The sequence below is a fragment of the Equus przewalskii genome, chromosome 27, assembly GCF_037783145.1.
Source record: "Equus przewalskii isolate Varuska chromosome 27, EquPr2, whole genome shotgun sequence".
NCBI classification, from domain to species: Eukaryota; Metazoa; Chordata; class Mammalia; order Perissodactyla; family Equidae; genus Equus; species Equus przewalskii.
In genome coordinates this window covers 39,946,972-39,962,728 of record NC_091857.1, presented here as the reverse complement: position 1 = coordinate 39,962,728, position 15,757 = coordinate 39,946,972, and the positions used below count along the sequence as shown (strand labels likewise).

Sequence of the window (15,757 nt, the reverse complement as noted above, 5' to 3'; positions counted from 1 at the left end):
GTGTCATTGCGGCCACGCGTCTAGGGAGCACTAAGGCCTCCGTGCTTCACCTCTACACAACTGACATGACACATTTCTGTGCAAAGTGCCACCCTGGGGCCAGAGGCAGGAGCGGCTCCTTACCAGTTAGGGCTGCAGCAGAGAGGAGAGGGCCCACAGGCGGTGGCATTTGGGTCAGACCCTTCAGGATGGGAAATGTGAGAGTGGGCGGGACAGCACAGGTGAGTTCAGGAACGAGGCAGGTAATTAGACTTGGCTGCGGCTTGGGGTCCCCGGTCGGTGGGAAGGCTGCACTGGGGACTTTCTGTAGACCTTTCCAGGGGTCCTGGTCGGGGAGTGGTATGAGAAAGAGTTTCTCAGGCATTCCTCCAAAATCTCAACCCGCCATGAAACCCCCTTCTCCTGGGGATGGCCAGGGTCCATGCTGCCGTGCTCGCCCACCCGGGAAGGCCTCGGCTGCCACACTTTTCTCTGCATCCTTTTTTTTTTTTTTTCAAAGATTGGCACCTGAGCTAACATCTGTTGCCAATCTTCTTTTTCTTTCTTTCTTTTTTCTCCTTCTTCCTCCCAAAGCTCCCTGGTACATAGCTGCGTATTCTAGTTGTAGGCCCCTCTGGTTCTGCTATGTGGGGCACCAGCTCAGCTTGCCTGGCGAGCGGTGCCATGTCTGTGCCCAGGCTCTGAACCAGCGAAACCCCGGGCCGCTGAAGCAGAGCGCACAAACCCAACTGCTCGGCTCCGGGCCGGCCCCCCTCTGCGTCCTTCTGACTTCGTCCTCTCAAGGCTCAGGGAAGGGTTTCTATCTGCACTGCCTTTCAGGAGGGGAGGGGGAAAGAATTTGATTTCTATGCATTACATGCAAAGAGACCAAGGCAGAAAACTTAAATTGTCCCCCCAGTTTCCAAAGTTAAAATTTAGAAGAAGAAAATTCCATGAGAAGAAATTTCTCTGTCAATCCAGATTTAGACCCTTCCCTCAAAAAAAAAAAAAAAACTGCCATAATTTCATCAAAAGGTCCACAAGTGCTGGGACCTCGTCTCATTCGTCTTTTTACGATTTGCATCTTTACATTTATTGGGCACCTGCTGTGTGTCAAGCCCTTTGTGGGAACCTTTCACATGTCCTCATTTGTCTTCACAACACGGGAGAGTGAGGGAAACTGAGGCCCACGGGTGAAGAGGGGCTGAGTGTCTTGAGGGCACCACGACTACTAGTGGGCCCAGCAGTGGAACCCAAATGCAAGCTCCATCTCTAGCCTCAGCCTCCACGCTCCCCAGGCAGGCCCCTGGGGCGAGAGGAACTGAGAAAGCACCGTGGAAACTGAGTCTCATCGTCCAGGGTTGGAAGGTGCAAACTTACTTTGGCAAAGGCACGCATCCCCAAAGACGGCCTCGCACGGCTCCTCACTCAGCATTCGCAGAAACCACAAATTGAACAGGAAATGGCAATTTGATAAGGACTGTGAAGGAAAGGAGTGACCTGGAGCCTGGGTTAGGGTTAGGTGGCCCCCCTGGACTGCCGGAGCCCCACAGGTCAGCCTGGCCTTCTTGGGGAAGGAGGAGTTAGATTCGAGGGGTCGGGAGGGCGTTCTGCCCTTCCTGTTCTGGTGCATGAGGGCGTTAGTTCCTCACACCCCACCCATCCCTTCCTCTTTGTAGAGCCGTGTTGTGGTTTTGTTGTCAATCTGGCTCAGTGCTTTCGTTCTCCTACCTGTGTAAATGTGCACCACTGAGCCAAGTAGACATACTATGATTGCATTTTCTTCCTTGTACAACTTTCTGGTTTCCCCCCCGGAGTTGACCATTGCTTACACTTTTGCTGGCTCAATCTCCTTTGAATTTAGAGCCAAGTCTTCCATCCTCCAACAGGTCTGTAAGCCGCTTCTCAGTGCAACCTTCCACAGGGTCAAGCCTATCACTTGGTTGGGCAGCCCCTGCTCCCGCCTAAGGCCAGCCCCGCCCCAGCCTCCCTGGGGTGCTCTAACACCCTCCTCTGGGTGAGTCAGAAGCCGGAATCTTCCTGCTCAGCTCTGTCCCACTGAGGGAGGCCAGTAGGAGGAAGGCTAAGAAGAAAAGGCCCTCTGCATGATGTGGGGGTGGTGGCTGGCTGGGGTGTGGGGCTGGGGATGCCCAGGCCAGTTTTCGGGACAGCAGGTGGCTGGAAATGGCCCCTGGCCTCTTGAATCTCTTCCTTCCTTTCTAAGCTCACCTGCTGCCCCCTGCACCTACGTGGCCTGTGTTACAGTAAGGAACTCCATTGCCCTGGCTGGGTGACTTTCTGCCTGTTTGTTTGGGTTTGTTGGGGATCGAGTGAGAAAGAACTATCTGGAGCACCCACCACAGAAGCAGTGTTTCCTGCTCTGAGCCCCCACCCCCCCTGGTGCACCTGCCCCTTCCTCTGCAGCTGCCTCTGCCAGCTCCTCCCACCTCCTGCCTGCTGCCAACGGAGCAAACGCTACATTGCAGAAGGAAGTCACTGGTAGGAAAAAATTAAAAAGGGAAAAAAAGCAAAGATGGGGGAAGGATCAGGAGGGGTTGCAGGCCAGCTGGGAGGGAGGTGGTCAAAGGGATGCAAGATAGTGAAGATGTGAGAGCCAGGAGCTGAGCGCTGAGCAAGGGCTGCCGCAGGCTTGAGGTTCATCTGAACACCAGCAGGCAAGTGGGCGCCTTCTCAAGGGAGGAGACTGCTTCCTGACCTTCGGCTGACGGGTGACGGGTGATGGGTTGTTCTTTCTGCAGGCATCTCCTTTATGGGGCAGACCTCCGGCTCTCCAGCCTCACTCAGTCACACCCACAGGGCAGCAGCATCGTGGGCCACAGTGCCTGACTCTCCACCTTTCCCCAACTTCCACTAAAATACCGCAGCCCCGCCTGGGAATCTCTGTAAAGCGAGCCTGGAACCCCTCGCCTCACATTCTCCATCACTAGACTATTTCTTAATCTTCACACTGTTGCAAAGGAGCCCCCTTCTCGTGCTCTCCGGGCTGTGTGTTGGGGGGACGTGGCTAGGTGGGAAGTAGGACTGGGGGTGCCCAGGCTGGCATTCAGGACAGCAGAGGGATGGAAATGGGCCACCTCTCACACCTCTTCCTCCTTTCTACACTCACGTGGCTGCTCCTGCCCATGCCCCCTGCCCACGCCCCCAACACCTGGAACATTTGCAGGATCCCCTCTCATTCTGCCTCATATCACGGTGATATGCTTGTCTCCTGAACTAGCCCCTGGTATTCTGGAGGGCTTGTGCACCCTCTGGGCATCTCATTGTTGGGCTCAGGGACAGGTGTCCTCAATGAATAGCTGATGAAATACGGTCCATTTTATGGAAGATGTGGGTGAAAGTGACTGCAAAATGGAATTTCCTGGCTGACTTAGGGGAAAAGATTATTCCCAGAATCCTGCTCCAAAAATTCACTCAGTCCTGGCTTCAGTTTCCTTCTAAATGCAAAAGCTTGTCTCTCGCAATCACTCCCCACCAAGGCCTGAGGATGGTGTGGTCACCATTTCTCTGTTTCACATTCCTATTCCGGAATCTCCTGGAGAAATCCCTTCAGCAGGCATCCCAACCTCCCTGTCCGCCTCCTTGCTTGCACCGCAGGCTCCACCCCTTCTTTGCAGTTACTCCACCGCATTCCCCAGAACGATGCCCCATTGTTCATCTAGCCTTTTCTCTGTTGCCAGATGTAATTTAGTTACATTTTGTACAAATAATGTCCTGATAAAGACACAAACACTTCAGTAGTCCTGGTGGCAGATGTCAGGAAAGGGAACTGCTGAGCAGAACAGTGTGCACATTAACACTTAAAGACATATGCCAATGGCCCTTTCGGTTTCCTTGCAATCTTTAATTAGGCTTTTAGAATTTGTCCCTATGTTGGTTGGGAAACGGTACCTCGTTGTGGTTTGATGCTTATCTCCCCAGTGTCTACTGAGTTTCTGTTTTTGTTTTTGTTTTTTTAAGATTTTATTTTTTCCTTTTTCTCCCCAAAGCCCCCCGGTACATAGTTGTGTATTCTTCGTTGTGGGTCCTTCTAGTTGTGGCATGTGGGACGCTGCCTCAGCGTGGTCTGACGAGCAGTGCCATGTCCGCGCCCAGGATTCAAACTGACGAAACACTGGGCCGCCTGCAGCGGAGCGCGCGAACTTAACCACTCGGCCACGGGGCCAGCCCTACTGAGTTTCTGTTTTGCTGGCCTTCTGTATTTCCCCATGGCTCTCTTCACTTAGTGTAATGCTTGAGATTTATTCACATTGCTGGGTTTCTGATGTGTTCATTGAATGCCATAAATTTCCCTCTAGGCACTGCTTTAGTTACATCCTACAGTTACGATGTGTTGAATTTTATTTCATTCCATTCAGCATATTTTCTCATTTCCCTTGAGGCTTCCATTGACCCATGGATTAATTAGAAGTGTGTCGTTTCTTTGGAGATTTCCCTGCATCTTTCTGTTGCTTATTTTCTGGTTTAACTCCATTATGGCTAGAGAACATATTGTGCATGTTCAATTCTCTTAAATGTATTCAGGTTTGTTTTATGGCCCAGGATACAGTCTACCACCTTGGTGACTGTGTTGTGTGCACATTCTGCTGCTGCTGGGTGGAATGTCCTTCAGAGTCTGTTGGTTGATGGTGTTTGCTTTTTTTTTTCCCCAAAGATTGGCACCTGACCTAACAACTGTTCTTTTTAGAGCTGATCTGCTGGGGACTACTTTTCTTATTTTCCCTTCATCTGAGAATGTCTTTATTTCTTGTTTTTTTTAAGATTGGCACCTGAGCTAAGAACTGTTGCCAATCTTTTTTTTTTTTTCTGCTTTATCTCCCCAAATCCTCCCAGTACACAATTGTATATCTTAGTTGCAGCTCCTTCTACTTGTGGCATGTGGGACACCGCCTCAATGTGGCCTGACGAGCGGTGCCATGTCCGTGCCCAGGATCCAAACCAGCAAAACCCTGGGCCGCCACAGTGGAGTGCACGAACTTAACCACTTGGCCACAGGGCTGGCCCGCCTGTCTTTATTTCTCCTTCAATTGTGAGGAATAATTTTGAAGAAATAGAATTCAGGGTTGACAGTTCTTTTCTTTGAGCACTTTATTTATTTATTTATTTATTTTTGAGGAAGATTACCCTGAGCTAACATCTGCCTCCAGTCCTCCTCTTTTTGCTGAGGATGACTGGCCCTGAGCTAACATCCATGCTCATCTTCCTCTACTTTGTATGTGGGACGCCTACCACAGCATGGCTTGACAAGTGGTGCCATGTCCTCACCAGCGATCCAAATCAGCGAACCCTGGGCTGCCGAAGCGGAACATGAGAACTTAACAGCTGCACCACCGGGCCAGCCCCTCAGCTGAAAATTTTTACCTTTGCATTTGTTTCAAGAGCATTTTCCTTACTTAAGGGAGCATATTTATAATAGATGATTTAAGTGCTTTATGTGATGATTTCAACATTTGGATCATCGCAGAGTTGGCATTTGTTAATTATTTTTTCTGTTCGAGTTCTTGAGATTTTCTTTGTTGTTGTTATTGTTTGAGTAGTTTTGGCTTGTATTTTGGATATTATTTAATGAGACTGTGGGTCCTATCAAAATCTTCTCTAATGTTCTCTAAGATTGCTCATTTTGATTTTGTTGGAATTGGCCTGGTTAGGGTCAGACCACAAGTCCTGACCTGCCTCCTGTGGGCTGCGATTCCAATGTGAGTTCTGTTTTCAAAGTCTTTGCAGTGGTATTTGGATCCATCTCACACTCGAATCCCCTGGGTCCAGTTTTTGACCTTGGTAGTGGTCTATACCATGATTCAATTCCCAAAGACATTGACATGCTCTTTTGGGTCATTTCCACACACGTCCAGCTCAAGGGTAAGTCTAGAACTTCATACAAAGCTTTATGGGATCTCTTTCTTGATCTCCTTTTTATTGATTTCTCCCATATTGTCTGGCTTCCAGAGGCCTCCTTCCCTGGTCCTCTGGTTATAAAGCAGAAGTTTTAGCCTCCTTGCACTGTCACCTACTTCTTATGACTGGATCTGCCTCTGGGTCAAAGTGACAATTGCAATAGCTTCTGCTGCTACCCCATCCTGGGAGTGGAGCTTTGGGACAGGAATTTGCCTCTGAGGCAAGACAGGAGAAAGAAAATAAAACAGGGCACTCCTCCCACTATCTCTATCTTTCAGAACATCCCCCTTCCCAGCCTACTGACCAGGAAGGAGGGTTCCTCTTGACCGTACCCACTGTGCTGTCCTGGGGTTCAGGCTACCTCGAATCTAAGGCGGGAGGAGGGGGGTGAGGACAGAATACTTGCCACGATATCAGCCTGTCATAAGATTTTGATTTCTCACCCCAATCTGTCTGAAAGCTGCTTTGTTTTATTCTGTGTGGTGTTTTTCTTTGTGATCAGCGGTCGAGGTAGAGTGGAGTGTCTTAGCTGGCAGTGGAAGTTACTGATGTTTTTCTTCTTCTGAATATTCTTAATTCCTTTCATTTGTTACAGTCTTAGCAAGGTAGAATTTACATGTCAATATTTACTCATTTTAAGTGTACAGTTTAATGATTTTTAGCTAAATTTACAGAGTTGTGCAATCATCACCACAGTCCAATTTTAGAACATTTTCATTACCCCAAAAAGATCCTCATACTCATTTAGAGTCACTCTGTTAGTTCCTTTTTTAAAAAATAAAGTATTTCAAGACTACAGAAAAGTATGGGGATCAACGTCACCAACACCCGTGTACCCACTATCCAACTTTATCAAATCTTAACATTTTGCCTTCTTTTGCCCAGGATTCTTCTTCTTTCTTCTTAATAAATAAAACTTACAAATATAAAATTGAAGTCCTTTGAATACCTCTCCCAGGACTGTTGCCTTCTCCACCTTCAGAGGTGACCGCTATCCTGAACCTGAGGTTCGTGAGTAGAAGGCTGCTTTCCTGTAGCCGTGCAGGATATGTGTGCTGCCATATGCTGGATCCTTTTGCAACTTGCTTTTAAAAAGAACCTCAATGTTATGGTTTTGAGCTGTGTCACATGGATACATACAGCTTCAGATCAATATTTTAATTGCTACTTATTATCCCATTTTGTGAATGTGCCAAATGTATCTATGCATTCTATGTCGGTTTGTTTCCAGTTTTTTGGGGGGCTGGGTGTTTTTTTCCAATCTATCCTTTGGTCAGCATCTAATTTGATTATATTGTGAGCATGAATTTGGCCTCCTTATGATTCCTATGCTTTAGATATGTTGAGTTTTCCTTTGTGGGTTTGTAAATGATCTGTTCATTATGGTCCTGTGTGTTTTAACTTAACTGCATACAAGTTAGAGAGAAAAGATTATATGTATTCCTCAAATTCTCCGTAGGTCTAATTTTCTACTTGATCTGTTCCTTTCTGAGAGGTGTGTGAAAGACTTTTGCTGTTTGTGGCTCTGTCAGTTTGCTTACGTATTTGTCAGTTTTGTTTTGTAATTCTGTAGTTATTTTGTTCAGTACATAGAGATTTATGACTCTTAAACATTCTTTGTGGATTGTAACTTTCATTACCTCCATCTTTCTTTATCTATTTAATGCTTTTTGCCTTGAATTATATCTTTTGATATTATTTCTATATGTTTGTTAGTATTTTTTAGCACATAATATGTACATCTTCCATTCCTTTATTTTCAGCTTTCAGTATCTCTTTTACCAGTTTATCTGATAGACAGCATTTCTTACACTTCTTTTTTTCTTTTTAGTTGTGGTAAAATACACATGACACAAATTGAACCATTTAACTCTCCTTACCAGTTTTACGTACGCAGGTCAGCGTTGTTAAGTATATTCACATTATGTGCAACCAACTTCTGAATTTTTTCATCTTGTAAAACTGAAACTCTATCCCCATTAAACAACTTTACACTTCTTTTTAGAGTTAAAAAATTTTTTTACTACAGAATACTTCACACACATACTAAAGTAGAAGGAATAATTTAATGACCCCATATCTCCCCAATATCTGCTTCAGCAGTGATCAACTCATGGCCAATCTTGTTTTATTTATAGCTAGACCCACTCTCCCCCACCCCACCCCACCTCTGATTATTTGGAAGCAAATCTGAAACATCATATAATGTCGTCTGTAAATATTTCAATGTATAGCTCTAAAGGATGGCGGCTCTTTAACATAATCACAAAAGCTTTATCTCATCTAAAAAAAATTAACAGTAATTTCTTAATATCCCACAGTCCATGCATTGTGGTTGGTTGATGTGTCCCTTAAATCTCTTAATCTGTGGGTTCCTGGGCCACGTCTCCTCTCTCCCTCCTTCTCTCTTGTCTTTGTCTTGTGGGGTTCTCTGCAGCCTGGATTCTGTGATTGCATCCCTTCGATGTCATTTAACACATCCACCTCTGCCCTGTTTTTCCTGTAAACTGGTAGTTAGAGCTAAAGTCTTGATCTGATTCAGGTTCAATAGCAATAACTGTTATTTTTATTTTATTTATTTTATTGTCTTGATTTTTATTGCTGTTTCATCCAGACTCCTTCATAAACATGGGTGCGGTGTGTAATGTGTGCTGTGTGTCTGTGGTGTTGTAACCAGTGACATCATTGCTTTATCTCGTGAGTCACCAGTGAGTCTGACATGGTGACAATCTATCCTTCCTTCTTGGTTGTTTTCTGGAATAGTTCTCTTGATAGAGAACATTTAATTGGAACTTTTTCTGTCTCTTTATTTTTAAAACTGAATTCAACTATCTATTTATTTGAAGAGAGAGAATGTAACCCGTTCAGAGGTGCTGTGATTCCTGAGATTCTGGAATATTCTGGAACATTTGAAATTATTCCTATCTTATCTTTTTTATTTACAATCCTTTTGTTTGTTCAATTTCTCTTCCCTTTATAAAAAAAGAGTATTCATATTTCCTTTTTTTCAGATGTATATATTCTATTTATATTCTTCAGGGGACTTTTTAGTTGTTGTCACATATTAAGCTAAATATTTCCTACCAGAATGTCCTTTGATGAGTATCAGAAACAGCAGCATACTGCCCTGACCTCCTGCTCTGATGCTCTAGGATTTTTGTTTCAGATTGTTAATACGTTTACCACTATTTTTAAATCAACAGTTACTTAGGCTCAATAGTTTCTATTTATTCCTTGGCTCACCCGACCCTTGTATTCTTCTTGGATTTTTTGCTCTGTGTTTCTGTTTATTTCTGGGGTGCACCTTTCAAATAGAGTTTAAGGTCGCTGTGTGTTGGGTCCTGGTCCATCTGAGATGTCCGGGTTTCGTTCTTTGTGGAGATAATCAGTCTATGTCTTTGCTGCTGCTGCTTCCTTCATCTTCATCTTCTTCATCTTCTTCCCCATCCTAATCCTCCTCTTCCTCCCACTCCTCCGCTAGTATTTTTTTGCTATCTTTTATGTTCTGTGATAGCATCACAAGGTAGCTAGTGTGGGGACCTTTGCTCTTCCTCCCTAGGGCATGCGGTGGCCTCTTAATCTGGGTCCTTCTCTCGGATCTGGAGCTTTTCTTCTGTTGTTTGAGTGGCTCCTCCTCTCGCTTCACTCTTCTCTCCTCCTGGAAGTCCTGTGGTTGATGGATGTTGGCATCCAGGCATCTGGATGTGTCTTCCTCGTTCCCACCTCTCTGTGCCCTGAGCTGATCCTCGTCCTCTCTCTGATTTGCTCTTGGCTTTTATCATTCTGCTCTTTAGTCCGGGTAATTCTTTTGTATTTCCACCATCAGAGTCTGCATCCCTAATGCCTGGTGCGTCTCCTTTGGGGGTGCACTCTCCTCTCCTGGGTGCCAGTCTGCAGGCTGGTCCCCTCTCCTGGGGTGTGAGTCACCCCTCTGGGCACTGCCCTCCGTGGTTCTCTGTGCCCTGTGGGGCCAGCCCCCACTTGGCGTGTGAGTGAGCCCCTCGGGGCTGCCACAGGCCTCTGCTCCCATTAGTTATTCCTCTCTTCACACGGTTGTGCTTCTCCCTGTGAAGGTGGGTGATGAATAGTGTGTCCCCTTCTCAGGTGTGTGGTTGCTCCTCTGATGTCCCTCCCTTGGGAGCCATGGCGGGGGGAAGAGGGGCTGGGGTTCATGGACCATATTTGTCAATCAGACACACGTAACTACTTCCTCCGAATTGCTGGCTTAGAACAGGAAGTAGTGTGCCTTCAGCATCGGCGTCTCTGGCTGGCCGGTGTCTCCCCAGACCTGCCGCAGCAGCCTGGTAAAGAGCAGAGCCAAAGCCCATCCCAGCCCAGCCGGGACGCCCCTGCCGAGGTCTCCGGGGCATCAAGCGGGGTGAGTGGACAGAGGCTCCTCTGTGTCCGGGCTCGTTGTTCTCAAGGGGAAGAGTTCAGCCCTGCAGCTCTTCCCCCAGGGAGTGGCTGCTGCCTCTCCCAAGGGAAGCAGCTCCAAGTGGCCCGGCCATGAAGGGGGCCCTGGTGGCCCTGGTCCATGTCACCTGCCCTCGGATTGTCCACTCCAGGCCTCCTTTTACCGAGGTCTAGCGAGGGGAAGTGCTGTGCTTACCGTGGGCAGAACCACGCAGAGCCCTGGGTGCCTCTGTAACTGAGGGGGATGGGACCCATCATGGTGAGAGGACATGGCACAGACCCCAGACCTTGGCTCCTGGGTCTAGGGTATGCTGACAAGCCACAGACAGTTGCTGAGCTGGTGATGTTGGGGCTTCGAGGCCCACAGAGCCAGGAGGAGGCTGGGGGTGCCAGGAAGGACCCCCTGGCAGGTGGGTGTGGGGCCGGGAGCAGCCAGGGCTATACAGAATGGCTTGTGGGGCCTCCCCAGCTGCACCTTCCTCTTCCTGCCTGGGTCAGTCCCCTCCTGTCTTCATGCCCCCAGCGTCGGCTGTGCTGGTCTGTCCTCCAGCAGAGTTTGTGCGTGTGCATGTGTGTGTGTGTGTGTGAGTGTGCACGGTGTGTGTGAGTGTGCACGGTGTGTGTGAGTACGTGTTGTGTGAATGTGGATGTGGTACATTTTCCTGATAATGGGTCTGTCACTTCCCTCAGCTTCTAGAAGGTGCACCAGTTCTGGTCTAATGATGTGAAAGTGCTGGGTTACAGTTGAGTTTTAGGGGGACAGGCATTAGGTGTGTGACCTAAACCTTCCATAACCAGGCTCCTGGAGGCCTGTCTCAAGGCCCTCTGGGAGTGAGGAGACTGGAGCCACACCTCTGGACCCAGGGGTCTACCTGGATCCCATTGGACACTGACACAGCCTCCTGCATCCCCTGTCTCCACCTCCCCGTGGCACCCAACCCCTGCCTTCTTCCCTGGAGCAGGGGCTAGGATCCCACTCTGCTGACCCTGGGAAGGGTCCCTGCACCCACTGGTGGAGGCTGTGCCCAGAGCTCCCCTTCTTTGAGGGCACCTGGCACCCCAAGGTGAGAGAAGGAGAAGCAGCTGTGATGGGGGAGGGAGAATGAGCCCTCCTCTCACCGAGGGCACAGCATCTGTGTGAGCAGGAGGCCAGATGCTGGGGAATCAGCAGAGAAGGGCTGCTAAGAAAACTCTGGGAGGTGGATCAGTGTCCGGGTCGGTCTACACTGAAGGGACCCCTGCTTCCACCAGTGTCTGCAGTCCGCCACTGCTGAATCTCCAGGACCTGTGCCAACAGGCACCCCCACCCCACCCACACCCTGTAGCATTCATGGAAGAATGAGGGAGTCCCTCTCCTGCATGAGGCCTCGAGGCAAGGGCCCACCATGACAGTGGCCAAGCCCACACCTTGGTACCACATCCTGAGCAGGGCCACAGGCCCTACCTCTGTGGACGCCTGACCTCCAGGTGACCTGGGGCAGGTGACCGAGGGCTGGGCTAGCTCTGCAGGCCTGGGGTGGGGATGGGGGAATGGAACAGTGTGGTTCTGGGAGGTTAGCGTTCAGGTCCGTGGCGTGTCACTGCAGCTTGGCCTGCGCCGTTTCTCTTTCTAGCCAGTAAGGGAATAGATGAGTGATTGATGGAGGTGCCTGTGGACAAGCCTTTCGAGAGGGGCTCCTGGCCACCCTGGTGCTCAGCCCCTGTGGGAGTAAATTGAGACATTTCCCGAGGGGCTGGGCAGGGCAGCTGACACCTGTCCACCAGCCTCAGGGGTCTCCCAGCTGGAATCTGGCTGGGTTTAGCTGCCTCACAGTTGTCAGCTCTCACCACACGGGCACATAGTAGGCCCCGGGGCAGTTACAGTGATTACCGGGAGATTTCCTTGGGGGAGAAGCCCAGAGACAGCCAAGTGCCTTTCAGAACATTCTGCAGAGGAGGCCACCTGCTGTCTAGGGGATGGGAGGGGACTGTCTGCACCCTGCCCCAAAGGGTATGAGAGGAGCAGGCTGCTTGGCCTCCCATCTATGAAATGAGAAGGCAGGGCTGGGCTCGCCAGTATTTTAAACTCCAAATGACTCTGTAATCAAATGTATAATTCAAAACTCACCCACCTGGGGGTGGAGGTGTAGGGGGTCACATGGATATGGTGTGCCTGTGTCCAGAGGGGTCCCGCAGGTTCAGCTCAGGCCCAGGCCATGCTCTGCAGGTAACAGGGCTGTCCAGAGGTGTTTGCCCCTGTGGCTGGGGCAGCACGGAGCCTGTGGTGGCACTGCATGACTCAGGCCACCACCAGCTCTGTGGAACAGAGTCCTGGGAGGGCCTGACCTTTCTGCACACCTCTCACTTTATGAGTGTCAAACCATCCTGCCTGAGGCAGTGTCGTGGGGTGGCCTGCTCCATTTCACGGATGAGGACACTGGGTGCGAGGGGTTAACAACAGTTGTGTTCACCCAGTGTGTGTGGGACCGGGCCACACTGAGAATCCCCAATTCCAGGTGCCCTCCCCAGGGTGCTGGGCAATCTCTTGGTGATGTCGTGGGATGCCCACCAGGCGGACCAAAGCCAAGATGCTCACCGTGGTCAGTCTCCATTTCCTTTGCACAAACCGGACCTAAGACAGGAGTGTCCTCCTAAGACAGGAGGACAGGAGCTGAGCCACCATCGAGGGCCTCTGCTGAACCCCCCATGGAATGCAAGCAAGCAGCTGGGCAGGAGCAGGGAGCCTGAGTCTCAGGGGGCCCTGTGATCTTGAGACCCTGCTGGTCCCAGCAATGCTGGCTGCCCCTCACCTGCCCTGGGCGCTAGGACCAGGCCTCGACTTCCCACATGGTCTTCACACAAAGTCAGCCTTGCGGGAGCTGGTGTTCAGCCACAGCCAGAGCCCCACCAGGTTGGGCCAGGGGCCAGAAGACGAGGGCCGGGCTGCTCTGTGTGCCTCAGGCCAGGAAAGAGCCCCTGCAGCCCCCTTTCTCCAGGGCCTTCTCCCAGCAGGGCAGCCTGTCGGTGGAGTGGGAGTCCTTGGCAGGACTGGTGATTTCCAGTCACTTCCACCATTGGGGAGTGGGCATCACGGTGACATGGCAGGCACAGTTGTGCTGAGGCAGCCAAGTCCTGGAGCTGCCCAGCCTGTGACTGGGCAGGCCTCCCTGTTGGCCCAGAGTTGCCTCCTCTGAAGGCTGAGGGTGTCCAGGCCGCCCACCCTCCCAGCAGTCAAGTAGCAGGGCCTGGGGAGTCAAGGAGCCAGCAGGCCCTGGCTTCTGCATGAGACTTCGCGTGGGTCCCCTGCTCAGCACAGACGTCCACACGTGCCTCAGCTCTGAGAGGGGCAACATGTGGGCTCGGGAGGGAGTGTGAGGCCCCCACCACACGGCTCTGATGTGGGGGGTTGAGAAACAGGTGCAGAAGTGCCCTCGCTGCCCCCGGAATAGGAGGATCAGGAAACCAGGGCTCTGCCCACACACCTGGGCTCTGAGGTGTTGTTAAAGAAATACCTCTGGCAGCTTTCCCTGGACCTGGGGCCCCTCTCTTAGGATCTGTAGTCGTCAGCCTTCTCCAGAGAAACAGGACCAAGAAGATGTGTGTGTGTGTGTGCGCACGCACATGCGTGTGTGTGTGTGTGTGTGTGTAGAGAGAGAAACTTATTTTAAGGAATTGGTTCATGGAATTTGGGGGCCTGGCAAGTTCAAATCTGCAGGGCAGGCTGGAGACCCAGGAAAGAGCTGATGCTGCAGCTCGAGTCGGAGGGCCGTCTGGAGGCAGAATTCCACCTCCTCAGGGGACCTCAGGCTTTTTCTTAAGGCTTTCAACTGATTGGATGAGGCCCTCGCACGTTAGGGAGAGCAATCTGCTTTACTCAGAGTCCACTGATTTGGTGTTAATCTCATCTAAGAAATATCTTTGCAGTGGCTTCTAGATCAGAGTTTGAGCAAATATCTGGGTGCCGTGGCCCAGTGAAGCTGGCACATGAAAATCACCGTCACAGCATCCTTGGCACTCTGTCACAAGGCTCGGAAGGCTGAAATGACCTGTCACTTGGCAGCTGGGTGTAGGTTTGAGAGCGTCCGTCCCAGGGTCACACTGACAGAGGCTCCAGTCCCAGCATCTGTTCTGGCTGTGTGCCTTGAGCCAGGGACAGACCCTCTCAGAGCCATCCCCTGCAATGGTGAGCAGGCACGGTCCACCCCAGGGTAGATGCAGGGTGAATTGAGGCTTTGTGTGCACAGTGTAGCCAGGCGAGCAGAGTGGCTGCCATGGGCAATGCCCAGTCCTATTCCTATGGGACCTAGAGTCTTGAGTGGCAGTCCAGGCAGGGCCCAATGCCCACTGGCTGAAGCTCCCCCTGAAGGCTAGCCCTGTCTGCTGTGATCCTCATGGCTATGGCCCAGACCTTCCACAGCCACAGCCCTCCACCCAGGAATTGTCACAAAGCGAGTCACGGCCTATTTCCCACTGGCAGGAGATATGGGGTCGGTGGGGGTCAGGCTCCTTGGATGCTCAGATCTGGCCAGTCGAGATGCAGAGACCTCTGCACCCATGTGGCCTGATTCCACGGCACTGGAAGCTTCTGGGGAGAGGGTCATCTGGGGGGTTGCACCCTGGGCTGCAGCTGTAAGTAGTCTGAGGGGTTCCCTGGCTGGCTGAGGAGGTTAGCCAGGGGCTGAGGCCAGCCTCCTTGACTGGGGAGACCTCACCAAGCCAGGGCCCCTGCCTGGGGGGCCTTGGGGAGAGCAAGCCACGCTGAGGCCTCTCTGAGCGTCAGGCCACCCTGGGCACCACCCGGACCGGACCATGGGGGCACGCGTTCTCTCCCAGTGCTCCAGGGGCTAGAGGTACAGAGAGTCAGCCCCAGGGGGACTATTTAGACCTCAAATGGGTTTAAATAGCAGGGCTTGTAGGCATGCTTTGGCTTTTGGGGTGGTGGAGTTTTCTGGTGTGATGGAAATTCAGTAGAAGTAGGGGCGTTTGGGGAGTGCTGCAGGGTCTCAGCAAAGGCCAGAGTCCTGGGAGAGCAGAGCCCAGAGAAGAGACCGCCAAGCTCTTGTTCAGTGAGTGAATGAATGAGTGCATGCATGAATGAATGATTTATGAGCAGATGTCCCAGCACGGAGGTCCCCGAAGTCAGCTGTCTCAGCTCTTCCCACCACCATGGAGTCCTGTCCTCAGAAACGTCAGCAGCAGGAACAGAAAAACTAACCACTTTGGGAATCCAGAGAAGAAATTTCAAGGCAATTCATCAACTACCATGGAATTTAGATTTTTTAAATGTATGAATTTTTAAAAATCATTGTATAAGTTTATTGTGGAAGGTTTGAAAAATATAAACAAGAATAATGAAGAAAATTGAAGATAGTTATAATGCCACCCCCCAGAGAGAAATATGGACTATTTTAGTATATTTATTTTTACTGGTTTCCCATACATTCACTGTTTACCATGAAAATCGAGTTGCCCT

The 15,757-nt window shown here is 50.4% G+C and overlaps 1 protein-coding gene across 1 annotated transcript in view; it reads left to right on the top strand.

Moving 5' to 3' along the window:
• Window positions 1–2,003: 2,003 nt before the first annotated feature.
• LOC103543384 (integrin beta-2-like) overlaps window positions 2,004–15,757 on the top strand; it is a 36,413-nt gene continuing 22,659 nt past the window's right edge. The window contains 2 exon segments of the mRNA XM_070597939.1: window positions 2,004–2,478; window positions 10,122–10,270. The gene's annotated coding sequence lies outside the window, so the exon portion shown is untranslated.